Here is a 14,974-nt window from a genome sequence, read left to right as displayed (position 1 = left end):
AAATTACCCATAATTTCGCTGCCTGTATATCCTTTGGTCATGTCAACAATAATGCCATTTTATGTGGGGAGAAAACCTGAACAGTATAAAAAGGTACAAAATAAAAAGTGAGAGCCTTTCTACCCAGTTCCTTAAGTAGGTAATCAGACTTTTGGTAGTTCTTCCCAGATTTAAGTACGCATATATTTAATACAGATCAAATGTTAAATATGCATTAAGTATAATATACATACACAAAATTCTTCTCTTTAATCATACTTTTCTGAGACCACAAACAAGTGTATGTCAATCATGTAATGACTGCACAGTATTATGTAATTTTCATGGAGCGTTATTTAGTTAAATAGTTGCTTCTTGGTGGCCCCTTTGTCTCCAGGTTTCAAGATCCTCAAATTGCTGTGGCCACAAGTGTGAATGACTCTGCAGTAAGTGCCGTTGTAATTGTCATTAAACACTGGAAGGAAAGAAGGCACGTGCATGGCTAGGGTTACTGACTTGCCTCGGGGTGAACCTTCAAAGGCAGGTGGTCTTGCAGAGAGTCCAGGCTCTTGCTGCTGTACTTACTTGTAGCAGACCAGTGTGGCCCGATGGGCAGCTTCAGTGTCTAGTATTTCAAGATGAGCTCTGAGATTTACAAGTCCCAGGGCTTTTTCTGAAGTAGAAGTGTGTGTAATAAATATTTGTTTATAAGTCAATAAATGCCATATAGCTCTTATCTCTATGGAATAAAAAGAATGGATTCCTATAATTTTATGCTGGAAGGTGAGACTCCATCCAGAACCAAGATGCCTTTTCAGCAGAGACGTGAATGACTTTTTGGAAATCCAAATGTGGATCTAGACTTCAGAATATAGAGTTGCATGGCTCTTTAAAATAAGATAGGAGGAAGTAAACTTGTGGGAGAGAGGACCGAAGGGTATAGGGGGGCGAGCAAGGATCTGGAGCATAGTGTTTGGAGAAATACAAGCAGTGCAGTATCTGAATACACACAGTGTGATCACAAAGAACCCTTGTAGATGATGGATGCCTTATCCTCATTTTACATCCTCTCACCGGGCACTTGTAGTGGTGTATGTGTGTGTGTGTGCGCGCGTGCATGTAAGGTATCCTGGGAAAGGAGGCTGAATTTCATATGTGGGTTGGTAAAGAGTAGAGGAATAAAGACATTTACAGGAAAGGTTAGTGGTACGAGTGAAATGGGATTCCCAGCTCCCTGGAAGCTGGTGTATTTAGAAGGGATAATGAGAGTCTTCCCTGTCATGAGAATGCGGAGAAATCTTATGGACATTGTTAGATTTCCTACAGAATCTGCGAAAGGAGAACTCTAGAACATTTATTTAATTACCTTAAGGCATGTTGGCCTCTTCCAACACTGGAATTACAAATGATACAAGGGGCAGTGTAAGGAAAAGAGATCCACAAAAGAGACAGAATTAGAGCCCAGTGGGAGGGGTGTTTGGAGAAAACAGGGCATAGCCAAGAGGGCAACCAGGTGCTCCCCCCTTCACTTTCCTTTAATATTTTTGACATAGTTTCAGAACTGTAAAAATTTGCAAAACTAGTACAAAAATAACTAGACACTCGTGATCCAGATTCACCAACTGCTAATATTTAATTACAGCTTTTACCACAAAAGCTGATTCATTCCCCTTTCTCTGTCAGTCATGATATTTATGTCTATCTATCTGTCATCATTTATCTATTGAGATATATGTAATTTATCATGATAGTATGTTTTTCTAAACTATTGAAGAATAATTGAAGATAGGATACTCCTTTATTCCCCAAAGTTTCCATGTATATTTCCTAAAAATAAGAAATTACTTTATGTAATCACAGTACAATTACCAGATCAGGAACTTAATATTGATTCTATACCATTATATAATCCTGGGGATGGCAAACTTATTCTGTTAAGGGTCAGATAGTAGTTATTTTAGGCTCTGCAGATCTTTCCTGCAATGACTCATCTAAGCTGTCATATTTCAAAAGCAGCCAGAGAAAATATGTAATTAAAAGCCCATGGCTGTGTTCGATATAATTCATTTTCAAAAACAGGTGGCAGGATGGCTTGGTTCAAGGGTCATAATTTCCTGATCTCTAGTCCAAGACACAAATCTTATTCAGATACTCCTACTTGTGCATGGAATGTCACTCCTAGGAAAATAAAGTAGTTTTATTCTTGTGAGTCCCAGACTTGGAGTTAGTCATTTCTCCAAAGGAGCCTTTGCTCCATTTAGGAAAGAATGGTATTTAGAAATCAAGGTATGAGAGCATGTGTCGCCATTGCTGCTAGGTTTTTATTGCTTCCAATTCCTCTGAATGGGCAGAGCTGACACGTAGAGCACATACATTTACAGCATACACCCTCATCTATAGATACACGTCCCCACGCTATCAACTGTCTGTCTGTCTGTCTGTCTATCTATCTGATCATCTATCTACCTACCTACCTACCTACCTACCTACCTACCTACCTATTTATCTATCTGTCTTCTCATGAGTTCACACTGACACCCTTAATTCCAATCCAACATGGCGGCATTGATTCTATGCTTTCTTTTCCTTTCCATACTTGTAACTCTCTAATAGGAGAAACCTGGCTGTCATTATCCACAGTGTATTTACTTATTTATTCAGTCCTCAGACGTACAAAACTAGTTTTAGGATTGCTAGTACATATTTGAGGGCAAAAAAGAACTACTTAAATTTCAATATTTGATTAAAATTATGTTTGTCTTTAGCCTGAGGAGATTAGTCCAAACTGTGCTTTAAAAGTTACCTGGGTTAGTACTTCCTTCACTCTCCTAGTTTGATATGTTTATATTTATTTGTGTCTATTAATACACAGCTTTAAGTTTCCTGTTATGTTCGTTGACTTTATTTATTTAATTTTAGAGCACATGAAACATTGCCATGATTCCAGAGTCAGTACTGTACCAGAAAGAATCGAGAGACTTTTCATCGCATTTTTATTCTTTCCACCACTTTCTTACTCATGCCCAGTAACTGATCAGACTCAGTATCTGTTGGTTTATTTTTTCTCCATTTCCTTTGCTCAAATGAGCAGACACTTGTGTATTTGTTTTTATTTTGTATTTCTCCTTTTCACAATAAAGATAGAACATTATGATAATTGGTCATATTTTGCTTTCTATATTTAACAATATCACAGGGAAACCATTCCACAGAAGTTCACAGAGATCTACAGCATTCTTTTGTTGCTGTTGTTTTTTACATTAGCTTAGTATTCTAATTTTGGATGCGTCCATTTATTTTCCAGGTATGAGCACGGAGATTATTTCTAATGTTTTGCAATTACAACTGAGGCTCCAATGCACATGCATTTTCCTAGGGTCGGAGGTAGAGCTTTAGAATAGATTCGTGGAAGTGAGATTATAGGGTCAAAAGAGACACATACTACATTTTCTCTGCTCTCTTTCTAAAATTTTTTTTTTGATGTTTATTTTTGAGAGAGAGAGTAGAGCGTGAGTAGGGGAGGGGCAGAGAGAGAGGGAGACACAGAATCTGAAACAGGCTCCAGGCTCTGAGCTGTCAGCACAGAGCTCGGCATGGGGCTTGAACTCACAAAGTGTGAGATCATGACCTGAGCCAAAGTCAGATGCTTAACCGCCTGAGCCACCCAGGCGCCCCTCCTCTCTTTCTAGACAGAGATTTTGCTTTTCCTCTTCAGCACATGTACCAAATCCTCTTCTCTTTAATCTGTGCAGTAATAAGACCATAGTCCATAAGAATAATAAGACCATAGTCCATAAGAATTTTATTCTTCCAGATCTGGGAAATTTGTTGAGAAATGAATCTACCTTGCCCTCAGATCCTGGCAAGGCGAAGTGGGTAGTAAGGGAAGCTCTGAAGGAGAATAAGATGGGGGCCTCACAGAAACAGACCAAAGGAGACAAAGCTCGTGGGGTGACTGGGCTCAGCTACCGATTGCAAGAGAGGCTGTCAGCAACCTCTGATCGGAAACGGGAAGCAAGGGATGGAGGTCACCTAGAGATTTTCAGTCCTGTCAGTGCCCAGAGGAGCAGCATCGGCAACAGAGATTTTTAGATACAAAACACCCTACACCACATCGGATCCTGAATTTAAATCCTTCACAGAAATGGAACCTGGGTTTCAGAGAATGCACTCACAGCTTATGTAAATTTCAGCCAATTAAATCAGCAAAGAATATATGAAAGCTGTTGAGTCCCGTTGGATGGATTTTGTGCCTTTTTTTTCCCTAAAGGAGATAATTAAGGTAGTAGGGAAATCAGTCTCCAAAGTAGGAGAGTCTGTTACCTCTTTACCAGAAGAAATGGACAGAATCGTAATGCTCACAGGAGCTCTCCTGTAACAGACGTGTGTCAGTTTAACACAAGCCTGTACCAGCTTTACAAAAATCTATTACAAGCTTCTCCCTTTCATTATTTTTCATCGCTTAGTTCAGATTCAGAAAAAAACGTGAATAATGCATAAGTTCGAATGTGCTCCCCATTATGGTAACTCCTCGGTGAAGCTATTGCTTATTTTGGGAACTACATATTGCTAAGAAGTCTCTCCCAGACCTTGCTCCAGATCTCTGTAATAAGACGCCTGTCCTTTTTTAAGGCCGAGGTATGTGTGGTGAAATCATCAGGGTTTTATTTTCTAACACTTTGATTTCTTAAAATACTCTTCTGTTAATTCTGTGATTTTCCTTGACAGTCTTTTTCATAATAACGTATTGCAAAGGCTATTGGTTGCCCTTTTACACTTATGAAAATTTATCAGGTCCTCGTATGCTATCTGATTCCGTTGCCGTGTTTAATTAATCCCCGCAAAGCCCCTGCCATGGCTGCTATTATCTGCATTTCGCAGACGTGGAACCTGAGGCTGAGAGGTGTTTGGAGCTACTTCATAGTGCCAGAGCAAAGCAGGCAGCAGACCTGGAGTTTCAACAGTGCCCACATCGGACACCTATGTGGGCTTGTCTCCCGCCGTCCTTGTCACACGAATATGCTGTTGGACTCACAGAGATTCTTTAACTGAAGCCAGGCTGTGAGGGCAGCACGTAATCATTACTCCTTCTGTTGCCCTTGTGGAAATTAAATAGCATTTGCATGTAAGAGGTAGAAACGGCATCCTCTGTCTGCTATTCGTCATTCAAAGGCCCAATTTAGAAAATTTCCGAATAGAAATTTTTCTGTAGAGCTCACTTTGGAAACAGTCCCCATTTTATAGAAGCGTTCAGTCACTAAGGCCACAGTACACGCCAAGCCCTGAGCCACGCATTCTGTGGGATCCGTGCCATTTCGCTCCAGTCACCCCTGATCACTCTCAAACTCTGGGCGTGTCCAGGAGCCGCCTGCCTGACAGTAACCCTGGGATGCCCAGCTATCACTTGTAACTGCATGCTTCCCCCCCACCTCCCTGTGTCTGAGATCTGTGCACCAATATGACCTTACTGCTCAGGCCAGTGCCCTGCGGGTCAGACTGGATGGCATGTGTATGTTCCCTTGTCTCCTCCGTGCAATTTACTGTTAGATCCTGTGGACTCAAATCTCCAGAGTAGATCTTGAATCCAATGACTTCTTCCATCTTGGTGGCTGTCCCCCTAATTCAGATCCAAGTATTTCTTACCCTGCTGCCTTCACCGCTTCCGGTTTCTCTACCTCCAGGCGGGGCTCCTTCCTCTTCAGGCAGCAGGAGTGGTCTTTTGAAGATGCCCGTCAGATCATGTTCATATCTTTATTTTTCTTAAATGGAATCCCACCATCTCTCCCTGAGCCTCTGCCTAATTCTTCACTCTTGTTTGCTTTGGTCATTTTCCTCTTATCCTAAAGTCTATCCTTGAATGTTCTAAGGTTTTCCCTGGCACAGAGACTTTTTCTTTGCTGTTCCTTTGGCTTTCTGAGATCTCCAAGCTTTTCACACAGAAGACATTCTCTTTTTCATTCAAATGTCACCTTCTCAGAGGACCTTTCCATGGTGATTCTTTATAACATAGCCTCTTTCACTTACACTCTGTCATATCATAGCACACATAATATACGCACAGCAGATGTCACAGTCTATGTATTTTATATTCACTTGTGTATTGGCTATCACCATAAACCAAAATGCAACCTAAGGATGGAAGGATTTGCCCATGAACATGCCTAACACAGGTTAACTATGAATAAATAGCTGTTCAGTGAGGAGTAAATGCAAACTCACCACCTTCTCTGAGATGTAAATGATTGTAACCTCATTTTGGGGGCTAAGAAAATAAAAACTTTGAACAATACAGGAGATTTCTGAGGGTCACAAATCTAATAAATGACTGTGTTGTGATTTGGACCCAGATCTGGCTGACTCCAGAGGCCAATTGCGAATCATTTTAATCATATGTTCTGCTTAAAGCTATTCTCCTATGATAAATGACACCAAGGTGTTATTTTTCAGATACCTGTACACTGGGCTTGCCCTTAGCCTGTAAATCAGTTTGGGAGGTAAGGGTGTGATGCTGACATAGCTCAACAAGCCGTTGGGATTCAGGCCTGTTACTCTGAGCAGCAGTTACAGGCTAGAATGACCCTGTGATGTCACCACCTCTCCTCCAGCTGAGTAGAAAGTTCTCGAACGGCCAATTTATTTCCCAGGTCATTACTAATCTGGGCAGCCTGGCCTGCAGGTAGCTCTGATGGGTCCACTTGTCACAATAATGAGTCACTCTCTTACAGTAGCACAGATGAAGGGGAAAGTGTTTTTCCACTAAATCACTAAGGGAACGATTTTTAGAAGATATACAATATATCATTTCAGGTTATAGTAAATCTTATAACACCATAAAATACCATAGAATTTGCCTAGCTATGGAACTACGTTTCTCTCTACTCCTACCAAAGATAGAATAATTTGTCAACAAGCACTCCACACAGAGTTTCTATTAAAATGGTTGTAACTTCCAGCATCATCAAGGAATTTTATAACAACTCGAGGGAAATGTTTTCTTTTGCAAGATGTCATTTGATTAATTTTCCCATATCTATCTTTAGATATTTAGTGGATAGTTTTCATATAAATTTTGATAAGTTTTTGTCTACTTGTCAATAAATATATAATAAAATAAGAAAATGAGTAAAAGGTGTTAATAAAGTTTTCCATTCCTACTAATTTCACTATTTCCAAAAGGAAGCATTCATGGAGGCAGTTCAGGAGTCCTGGATTTACTCTCCACTCTGCTGGCACATAGTTTTCTCTTCTTGGGAACGCAATGACTACCATAGACACAAATACCTACGTTACAAGGTGGTGGATGAGAACATGGCTCCCTTTCAATGCAGTATGCATTTTATGTTCTTTTTCCAGTTGTGGTAGTGACTCTCCTGAATCGGAAAAGGTTTCTGACTGCTATGGCCCCTTTTGTGCACATGCTTTACTTAAATGTATGGTAAAACATGCTACACTGGGTTGTAATCGCCTATTTCCCTGTCTCTGTCAACCACTAGATGCTGAGTGTCTAGGGAAGAGATGTGTCTTAGGCACTATTGAAGTTAATTGGCTTCACTTTACATATCTGGAACCATCTGTGCCATCGTTTGTCAGTGGACGAACGAACACTTTCTCACCTCTTCCAATTCTGATAAATACACATTTGGCAAACAGCAGTCATTAATGGATTCAAGTTTTAAGTAGCCAAGTGAAAAGAGTTGTTGTTTAAAATTAATAGGGCAGACATTATCTCACTGATACTGAGTCTACATTACAGACAGCATTTTGTTGGACACAAGCTAGCCGGCAGTCATGACTGCCTCGTGTCGACTACCTTCAGCACAGCAAGAACAGCTTTATAGCCCCTACTCTGTGTTAAAGACTGAGTTCAAAACCAAAAGACCCAATGAGACAAAGGGATTCAGATGTCTAAACACAGCCATATTCCTATTTTACCCAATAAAAGAGAGTCTCAGATCAGATTTTTGTAGAACTAGGTGTTTCTCACCATTAAAAGTAGTGCTCTCTGGAATATAATTTTTTAAATGAGTAATCTTGTATGATCAATTCATAAAATCAGCCAGAGCTAGAAAAATGTATTATCAAACCAATCATAGCGTTTGACTTGTTAAAGTCTGTTCCTTTAAACATGAAATCCTGAAGATATTCGAATTGAAAATGAGTAGGACACACAAGTGATGTCCCTCATTTTCACAAGGGAGTTCATTTCTAAGGAAACCGAAGGTGAAATTTTATAACTCAGAGATGTTTCATGATCGCATCTGGAACAGACAGAATCTCTTATCTCTTTCGTAAATAAAAGTCACAGCATTGAAATGACTAAATTACTCACTGACAAAAGGGTACTGGCCGTTTCTCTTTTCCTTTTGCCCATTTAAGAAAGAAAATAGGAATCTGCATTGAAATGTTTTTAAGATATTACATTGCTTTAAAAAAAAAAAAGATACATTTTTGAGATGTATGTGTAAAGGATGATGTGGAAACCTGATGGGTCTTATGGTCCACAGCTGATAAGTCTAAGAAACCACTAGCGGGAGTCATTGGGGCTCACTCCTGAGCTCACCTATGGATTATCACCTATGGATCATTGTATGCTTGCAGACAGCCTGTTTCAGAGGCAGGGGAACCATAAACGTGTGAAACGTTCCCCTCCCTTGCTGGCATCTCATTGTTGAAGGTGCCACACGTAATTAATGGAGATATTAAGCCGACTGGCATCCTGCCTGCTGCTGACCTGACAGGAGGCTTCTGGGAGGCCGTCAGAAGGGCATCCCATCGTCTGCCAGCCAGCCTCCTTCTCCTACAGTCGAGCTGACATGCCTAAGCTTAGTTTAATACAGCACACTTCTCTTTTGTGTTTCCTCCATTAAGACTTTATGCATATTAGCCTATAACAAAGGGAGGTCTCTTACTTTTCCCGTATTTAGATGGGGAAAGTACAGCATCGAAAGGTCTAATATCAGAAAGGTCAACTGCTGGAAAAACCGTAATTCAAACTCTGGCCCCAGAGTCTGTGTGTAAAACACCACTCTATGCCAGTAAGACTTTTATGTGGTCATAAATTTCAGTAGAGAAAGTTCATGTTGGATTAGTCATTGACTTTGGGAGGTTTTGGGCTAACAAAACTCTGTGAGGATATGTGGGAAAATCCAGAGCTTTCCTCTTAGTTTGTATGTATTCAGATCAAATGAAGGAAACAAAGTGAAAGCCATCAGATGAATAAAACTATGGCAGAATGAACTCAATCCTTTTTTCTCTTTCTTTTTCCTAAGCCAGGTTCTCCCATGTAGATAACATCATCTATGATCCATAAGGACTGAACCTATTTCCTGAGTGTCGGTTTCTGACTTGGACAGAGCAGAGCTGTGAATTGAATCAACACCCAGAAGAATTGGGAGCAATGTTATGGAGAAAATGTCTCTGTCCAGCAGTGTCCAAAATGGAAGCAGTGGTCAAGGATTCATTGAGCAACGTCAACACGGCCCTGATGATGACACTTTAAAGCCTTTCTAGCTCTGAGAATAACTTCCCTTTAATTACTTTTCCAGTCCTGCAAGGCACAAAGGTATTGTCACTTTGAATACAATTACATGAATTTATTTTCAGTATTTCTGTTAAGACGTATTTGAATGCCTTTTCACTTTGTCTTTTAAATGCCTTTGCCTTTTAAATGCCTTTGCCTACTGGGGACAGTATCATTGTGTTATTTGAATAAGTTTTGTTTTTAGCTGATTGACACCACCAAGATACAACAGCACACACACTCCCACACACAAGTGTGTTCACACACACACAGTCTCCCCTTGTTCAAGCCTTTAATTTTCCACGTAAGCTTATTCACAGCTTTTTTTTTTTCAACGTTTTTATTTTATTTTTGGGACAGAGAGAGACAGAGCATGAACGGGGGAGGGGCAGAGAGAGAGGGAGACACAGAATCGGAAACAGGCTCCAGGCTCTGAGCCATCAGCCCAGAGCCTGACGCGGGGCTCGAACTCACGGACTGCGAGATCATGACCTGGCTGAAGTCGGACGCTCAACCGACTGCGCCACCCAGGAGCCCCTTATTCACAGCTTTTATATGTGTTAAAAGTAATGGCTTTTGAAAACACTCACCACGAGCAGTATCTTTTTCTGTAATTAGTTTTCTTTTTTTATTGCTATAGTTTATCCATCCATAATTCTTCTATTTTAGGTCAAGTAAACTAGCAATTAAGTTCAGAACTAGGTGGTTTATGTTACTATAAAAAATTTTCTTCTTCTGAATTTGCACTGACGATTTCATTTTCTTAGCTTTCTCACTGTGGGGTGGATTGCCCTAATTAACCTCTGAACCACTAGGGCAAGGCAGGGACTGTGTCTCTCTCTGTAGTCCATCATGGCTAGAAACAACTGTCCTCTCCCGATCCTTTCTGAACACATACGAGGCAATGGAAAAATGTTTCTGACAGATTTCATGGGAATTTCGAATGACCACACTAGGTGAGTTCTAACATCAGAATATCAAATGATCATATAATAGCTAAATAATTCTGAAATGCCACCACAGGATGGGACCAATGTGTAACCAGGTCCTAACTTACTTCAAAGACATGGACATCCATGATTGGTACCATCGCTTTCTAGGCTCTGAATATACCAACCTGCGACTCCCCCCTTCCCTTCACGTGCAGATCGTAAACAATGGTGTGCCCAGTCATGGTCCTATGGGCCCACCACCACTTCCACACAATAGATCCTATTAAAGCCATGTGAGAGAGAAGGAGGTTTGTCCAATGATAAAACCGTAGACAGTTGTAGCCCATAGGTTTTAGAATTAGACTGATTGGCTCTGAGTAACTTGTGATCGTAACATTTGTAGGTCTCTGATTGCAAAACAGGGATAATAAAGTTATCTGATTAATAATAAGTGATGATTAAAATAGATACTACATCTGAGAAGCCTCAGTGCAGTGTCAGATAAGAAGTGTGAACTCAGTAGCATTGTGCATGGATTTATATTTTTCCCTTCTAAATAATAGAATTAGATAATATATGTTCCAATATGGTTTTGGTTGCTTATATTTTTAATACATTTATATTAATACTCTTTACTTGAATGACACAATCATAAATGGTATTGGAGAATTTCTGCTTTAGACAGTCTTATACCTTTCAAAGGTTGTACCTACATGATAATGGGCTGTTTTATTTAAATATAAATATAAATATAAATATAAATATAAATATAAATATAAATATAAATATAAATATATCTGTAATTAAAAATTAAAAAAAGTAGGTAGGCTATTTGGAACTGGATTACAGAAAAATGTGATTTACCAAAATCTATCTAGGTTTTCTGGGTGTCTGATTAACAGTTTATAATTCCTAATACACAGGGAATCAAGAGTCAAGGGCCCTATTTTGAGAGCTGTCACTAACTAGCTATGTGCTCTTGGGTGAACTGTTTACTCAGTTAACTTTTTATTAGTAATATGATATCATTTTCCTAGATGTGCACTGGCTTAAGTGAACTGGTAAGGACCTGGAAGTTTCTATTATCAAGTCAGAATAAATAACTCAAAAAATTCCAGGTTAGAAGGCATCTTACTTTATCTAGTCCAAAGATAGAAAAGCAGAATGCCTGTAGAGCCCTGAAGGTAATTAAGGGGAAGAAAGTAGAACAGCAGCTCAGATAAGATGAGAAATGGCAATTAGTAGTTAGTGTTGGGAATGTAGGGAATTAACCACTTCTGCCTGTGGTTAAATGGAGACAAGAAAATTTGTCTAAAGGGGCCAGTAACTCCTGCCTCTTATTTATTGTTGCCACAAATAACAGAGTCCAATTTTGCTAAATTTTCTGATGCACAAGTGCCAAGAGATATTCTAAGATATGCAAGAAATTAAGATTTTCATGCCAAATCCTCTAAATTTTGTATGGAAACAAATTTGTTTCTTTTTGAATAATATCTTACAGCCAAACAAAGAAATCACAGGGCTGCATTTAGTCCTCAAACCACCCAATTGCCACCTGCCCGAATACAGTCTCCCATTTGATGCTTGGATTCTGCCACAGCATCCCTGGAAAGTGATGGGTAAGTTTATGCCCGTACAACCTTGGGGATGATTTGCTCATTACCATCTTTGTCAACTATTCTCATGTCTGGGCAGTTTGGGTAGAAAGTTATTTTATTACATCATTTCTTCTAAACACTAGTGTCAATAACTCATCTGTATTTATTTTGTTTCTTTCTCTTAAACCTTAATACGCTTATATTTTTCTCTATTAAAGAATATGATCGTATTTCTGTCCCCACAGTAATGCCTAAATTTTTCTGTTTTCAATGATTTCACACAAATGTAGAGTTTCTTCCTCTTTCCGATTGAAATTGCTGAATTGACAGACTGTCTTCTTAAAAGTGTTCTAACGGGGCGCCTGGGTGGCGCAGTCGGTTAAGCGTCCGACTTCAGCCAGGTCACGATCTCGCGGTCCGTGAGTTCCAGCCCCGCGTCGGGCTCTGGGCTGATGGCTCAGAGCCTGGAGCCTGTTTCCGATTCTGTGTCTCCCTCTCTCTCTGCCCCTCCCCCGTTCATGCTCTGTCTCTCTCTGTCCCAAAAATAAATAAACGTTGAAAAAAAATTTAAAAAAAAAATAATAAAAAATAAAAAATAAAAAAATAAAAATTGAAGTTATTTCAGCTAGGACTACAGTGCCAAAGTTCTGTTGGTTGGTTGGTTGGTTGGTTGGTTGGTTGGTTGGTTCATTATGAGTTTGGCATAGCTCCCATCATCTTCAGAAGTAGCATAGCGTTGGTGAGATCCCAAATATGGGATGAGGAGTAATCTCAAACAGCATATCAAAGTCATATTTTCACCTGCTCTAAATCAATGCCAGTTTATGTTTGAGGACAGGGCTTGGTGATCAACTTGATGACAGCCAATTACATAATTGTCCAGACTCCATACTAGTCCTTTCTCAATGGGTTTTTATTTTATTCTAATTATTTTTTAAAGGTTCTTATTTTTTTTTAATATTTATTTATTTTTGAGAGAGAGACAGACAGAACATGAGCAGGGGAGGGGCAGAGAGAGAGGGAGACACAGAATCCAAGGCAGGCTCTAGGCTCCGAGCTGTCGGCCCAGAGCCCAATGTGGGGCTTGAACCCACGAACCGTGAGATCATGACCTGAGCCGAAGTCAGGCGCTTAACCGACTGAGCCACCCAGGCGTCCCTTATTCTAATTATTTTATTTTTCTTCCTTATGCTCTCTATATTCTTCCTCTGCAGGAAACAATCTATGAGTCTCTAAGAGCAGTTCGAGGCTCTATTTTCTATAGGTCACTCTAAGTCACTGTGTAAGAGGCTATCAGGCTGCCAAGGACACAAGGATTCTTGTTAACTGTAAGGTGGTGAGGTAATGTTGCCCTGAGTGAGTCACATAATGTGGCACGTTGAGCCCATACCGATACATCATCTACATCTTCCCTACATTTCTGTACTGAGGGCCCGGTGAGGTCATCCAGGGGTGGTTTTAGCCACAACTCCAAGAGCTATTTATTGCTATGGAACTTCAGAAGTTTTCCTCTTCTGTCTCTGTGGGAAATACATGCTATGCTGACTGGTCTTGTGAGTAAATTTTAATAGTTTTACATAAATCCTGTTATGATGGGGGGGGCAGTGAGACAGAAACATGGATTTGAGGCCCCCTCCCCAGTTGCTTACTTGCTGAGTTTGTAAAAGAATAAGGAGGAGTGATGAACTTTCCCACGCAGTCCCCAAAAGGAACACGTTCGTGGTGGGAGTACTCTTTTTTAGTGGAAAGAACACCAAACATGAGTGGATCAGTACCTTAACTCCCTGTTTATTCCTCTTTTAGTATATTTCCATTTGAGGGTGGATTGGTCGGTTAAGTGTCCGACTCTTGATTTCAGCTCAGGTCGTGACTTCATGGTTCCAGGGTTTGAGCCGGGACATGGCTCTCTGCTGACAGTGTGTGGCCTGCTTGGGATTCTCTCTCTCTGCTCTCTCTCAGCCCCTCCCCCGTGCTTGCTTTCTCTCTCTCTCTCTCTCTCTCTCAAAATAAGTACATAAACATTTAGAAGCCTTTCCATTTGAATTGGTCCGAACCCAGTTCCTCAGGACCTCCATTTTTTTTCCTAGTCACTCAGCATCCAACTAACCCATCTCACTGCTTCCTCCCCATCTTTTCTGCTCCTTTCCCTACTAAACATTTTGGGACAAAGCTGCATGTGTGTGCCAACCTGCTGAGGGAAAGCGGGAGATCCTGGCCACAGGGCACACACTTGGAGAGGTCGAATGAATTCTGGGGATCGGATGGGCAGCCTGGTGACAGGAGTTAGTAATACTGCATCCTTGAGAGTTGCTGCGAGAGACTTAAGCATTCTCACCGTACATAAAACATGACTGTTCAATGTATGTAAGGTAGTTTTGTGTATTTACCTGTGAATGTCTTGCATTCCCCACAAGTGCCACTCCAGTACTTACCATTCTTCACAAATTCCCAAACCATTAACTCTTTTTCTAAAGCTCACCTCATTTCTCTTATTCTTGTTTTGATTCATTCTGAGCCACAATACTCGATTCTCTTGAATAGAATAAAAGATGCTTTAAACTCTGGGGCGATTCTTTCTTTTGCTTACAACCCCCACTATTACAGTGGAGGCTGATTTGTTTGGCCACAGCGCGCCCCACAAGGCCATGGGTGCATGTCCTCAAGTCCCCAAGAGCAAGGGTGAAGGCCCCAGGTGCGCCCCCACAAGGCCGCAGGTGCACAGTCTCAAATCCGAAAGTATAGTCACAAATCTGCAGGTGCCCCCATCCCTGCCCCTCCCAGCAAATCCGCAGGTGCTGCTCCCCCCGCGGTGGCAGGTGCACAGTCGGGAATCCGCAAATTCCCACCCCCCACCCCCGGCTTCCCGCAAGGCCGCAGGTGTCTGCAGCGCTGTCGGGCTTTGGGCTCACCACCCCGTGGCTGTCCAGTGTGGACCCGGCTCTGGG

The 14,974-nt window shown here is 40.9% G+C and overlaps 1 long non-coding RNA gene across 1 annotated transcript in view; it reads left to right on the top strand.

Annotated features, from left to right (window-relative positions):
* The first annotated feature begins 9,263 nt into the window (after positions 1–9,263).
* Positions 9,264–14,974, top strand: part of LOC121016531 (uncharacterized) — a 42,673-nt gene continuing 36,962 nt past the window's right edge. Inside the window, exons 1-2 of the long non-coding RNA XR_005784337.1 lie at positions 9,264–9,541; positions 11,933–12,050. This is a non-coding gene — a long non-coding RNA (uncharacterized LOC121016531). The remainder of the gene's footprint in view (positions 9,542–11,932; positions 12,051–14,974) is intronic.

Source organism: Herpailurus yagouaroundi, unplaced genomic scaffold (assembly GCF_014898765.1).
Source record: "Herpailurus yagouaroundi ecotype Mexico unplaced genomic scaffold, PumYag 211, whole genome shotgun sequence".
NCBI lineage: Eukaryota > Metazoa > Chordata > Mammalia > Carnivora > Felidae > Herpailurus > Herpailurus yagouaroundi.
This window is presented reverse-complemented; position numbering and strand designations above follow the sequence as displayed.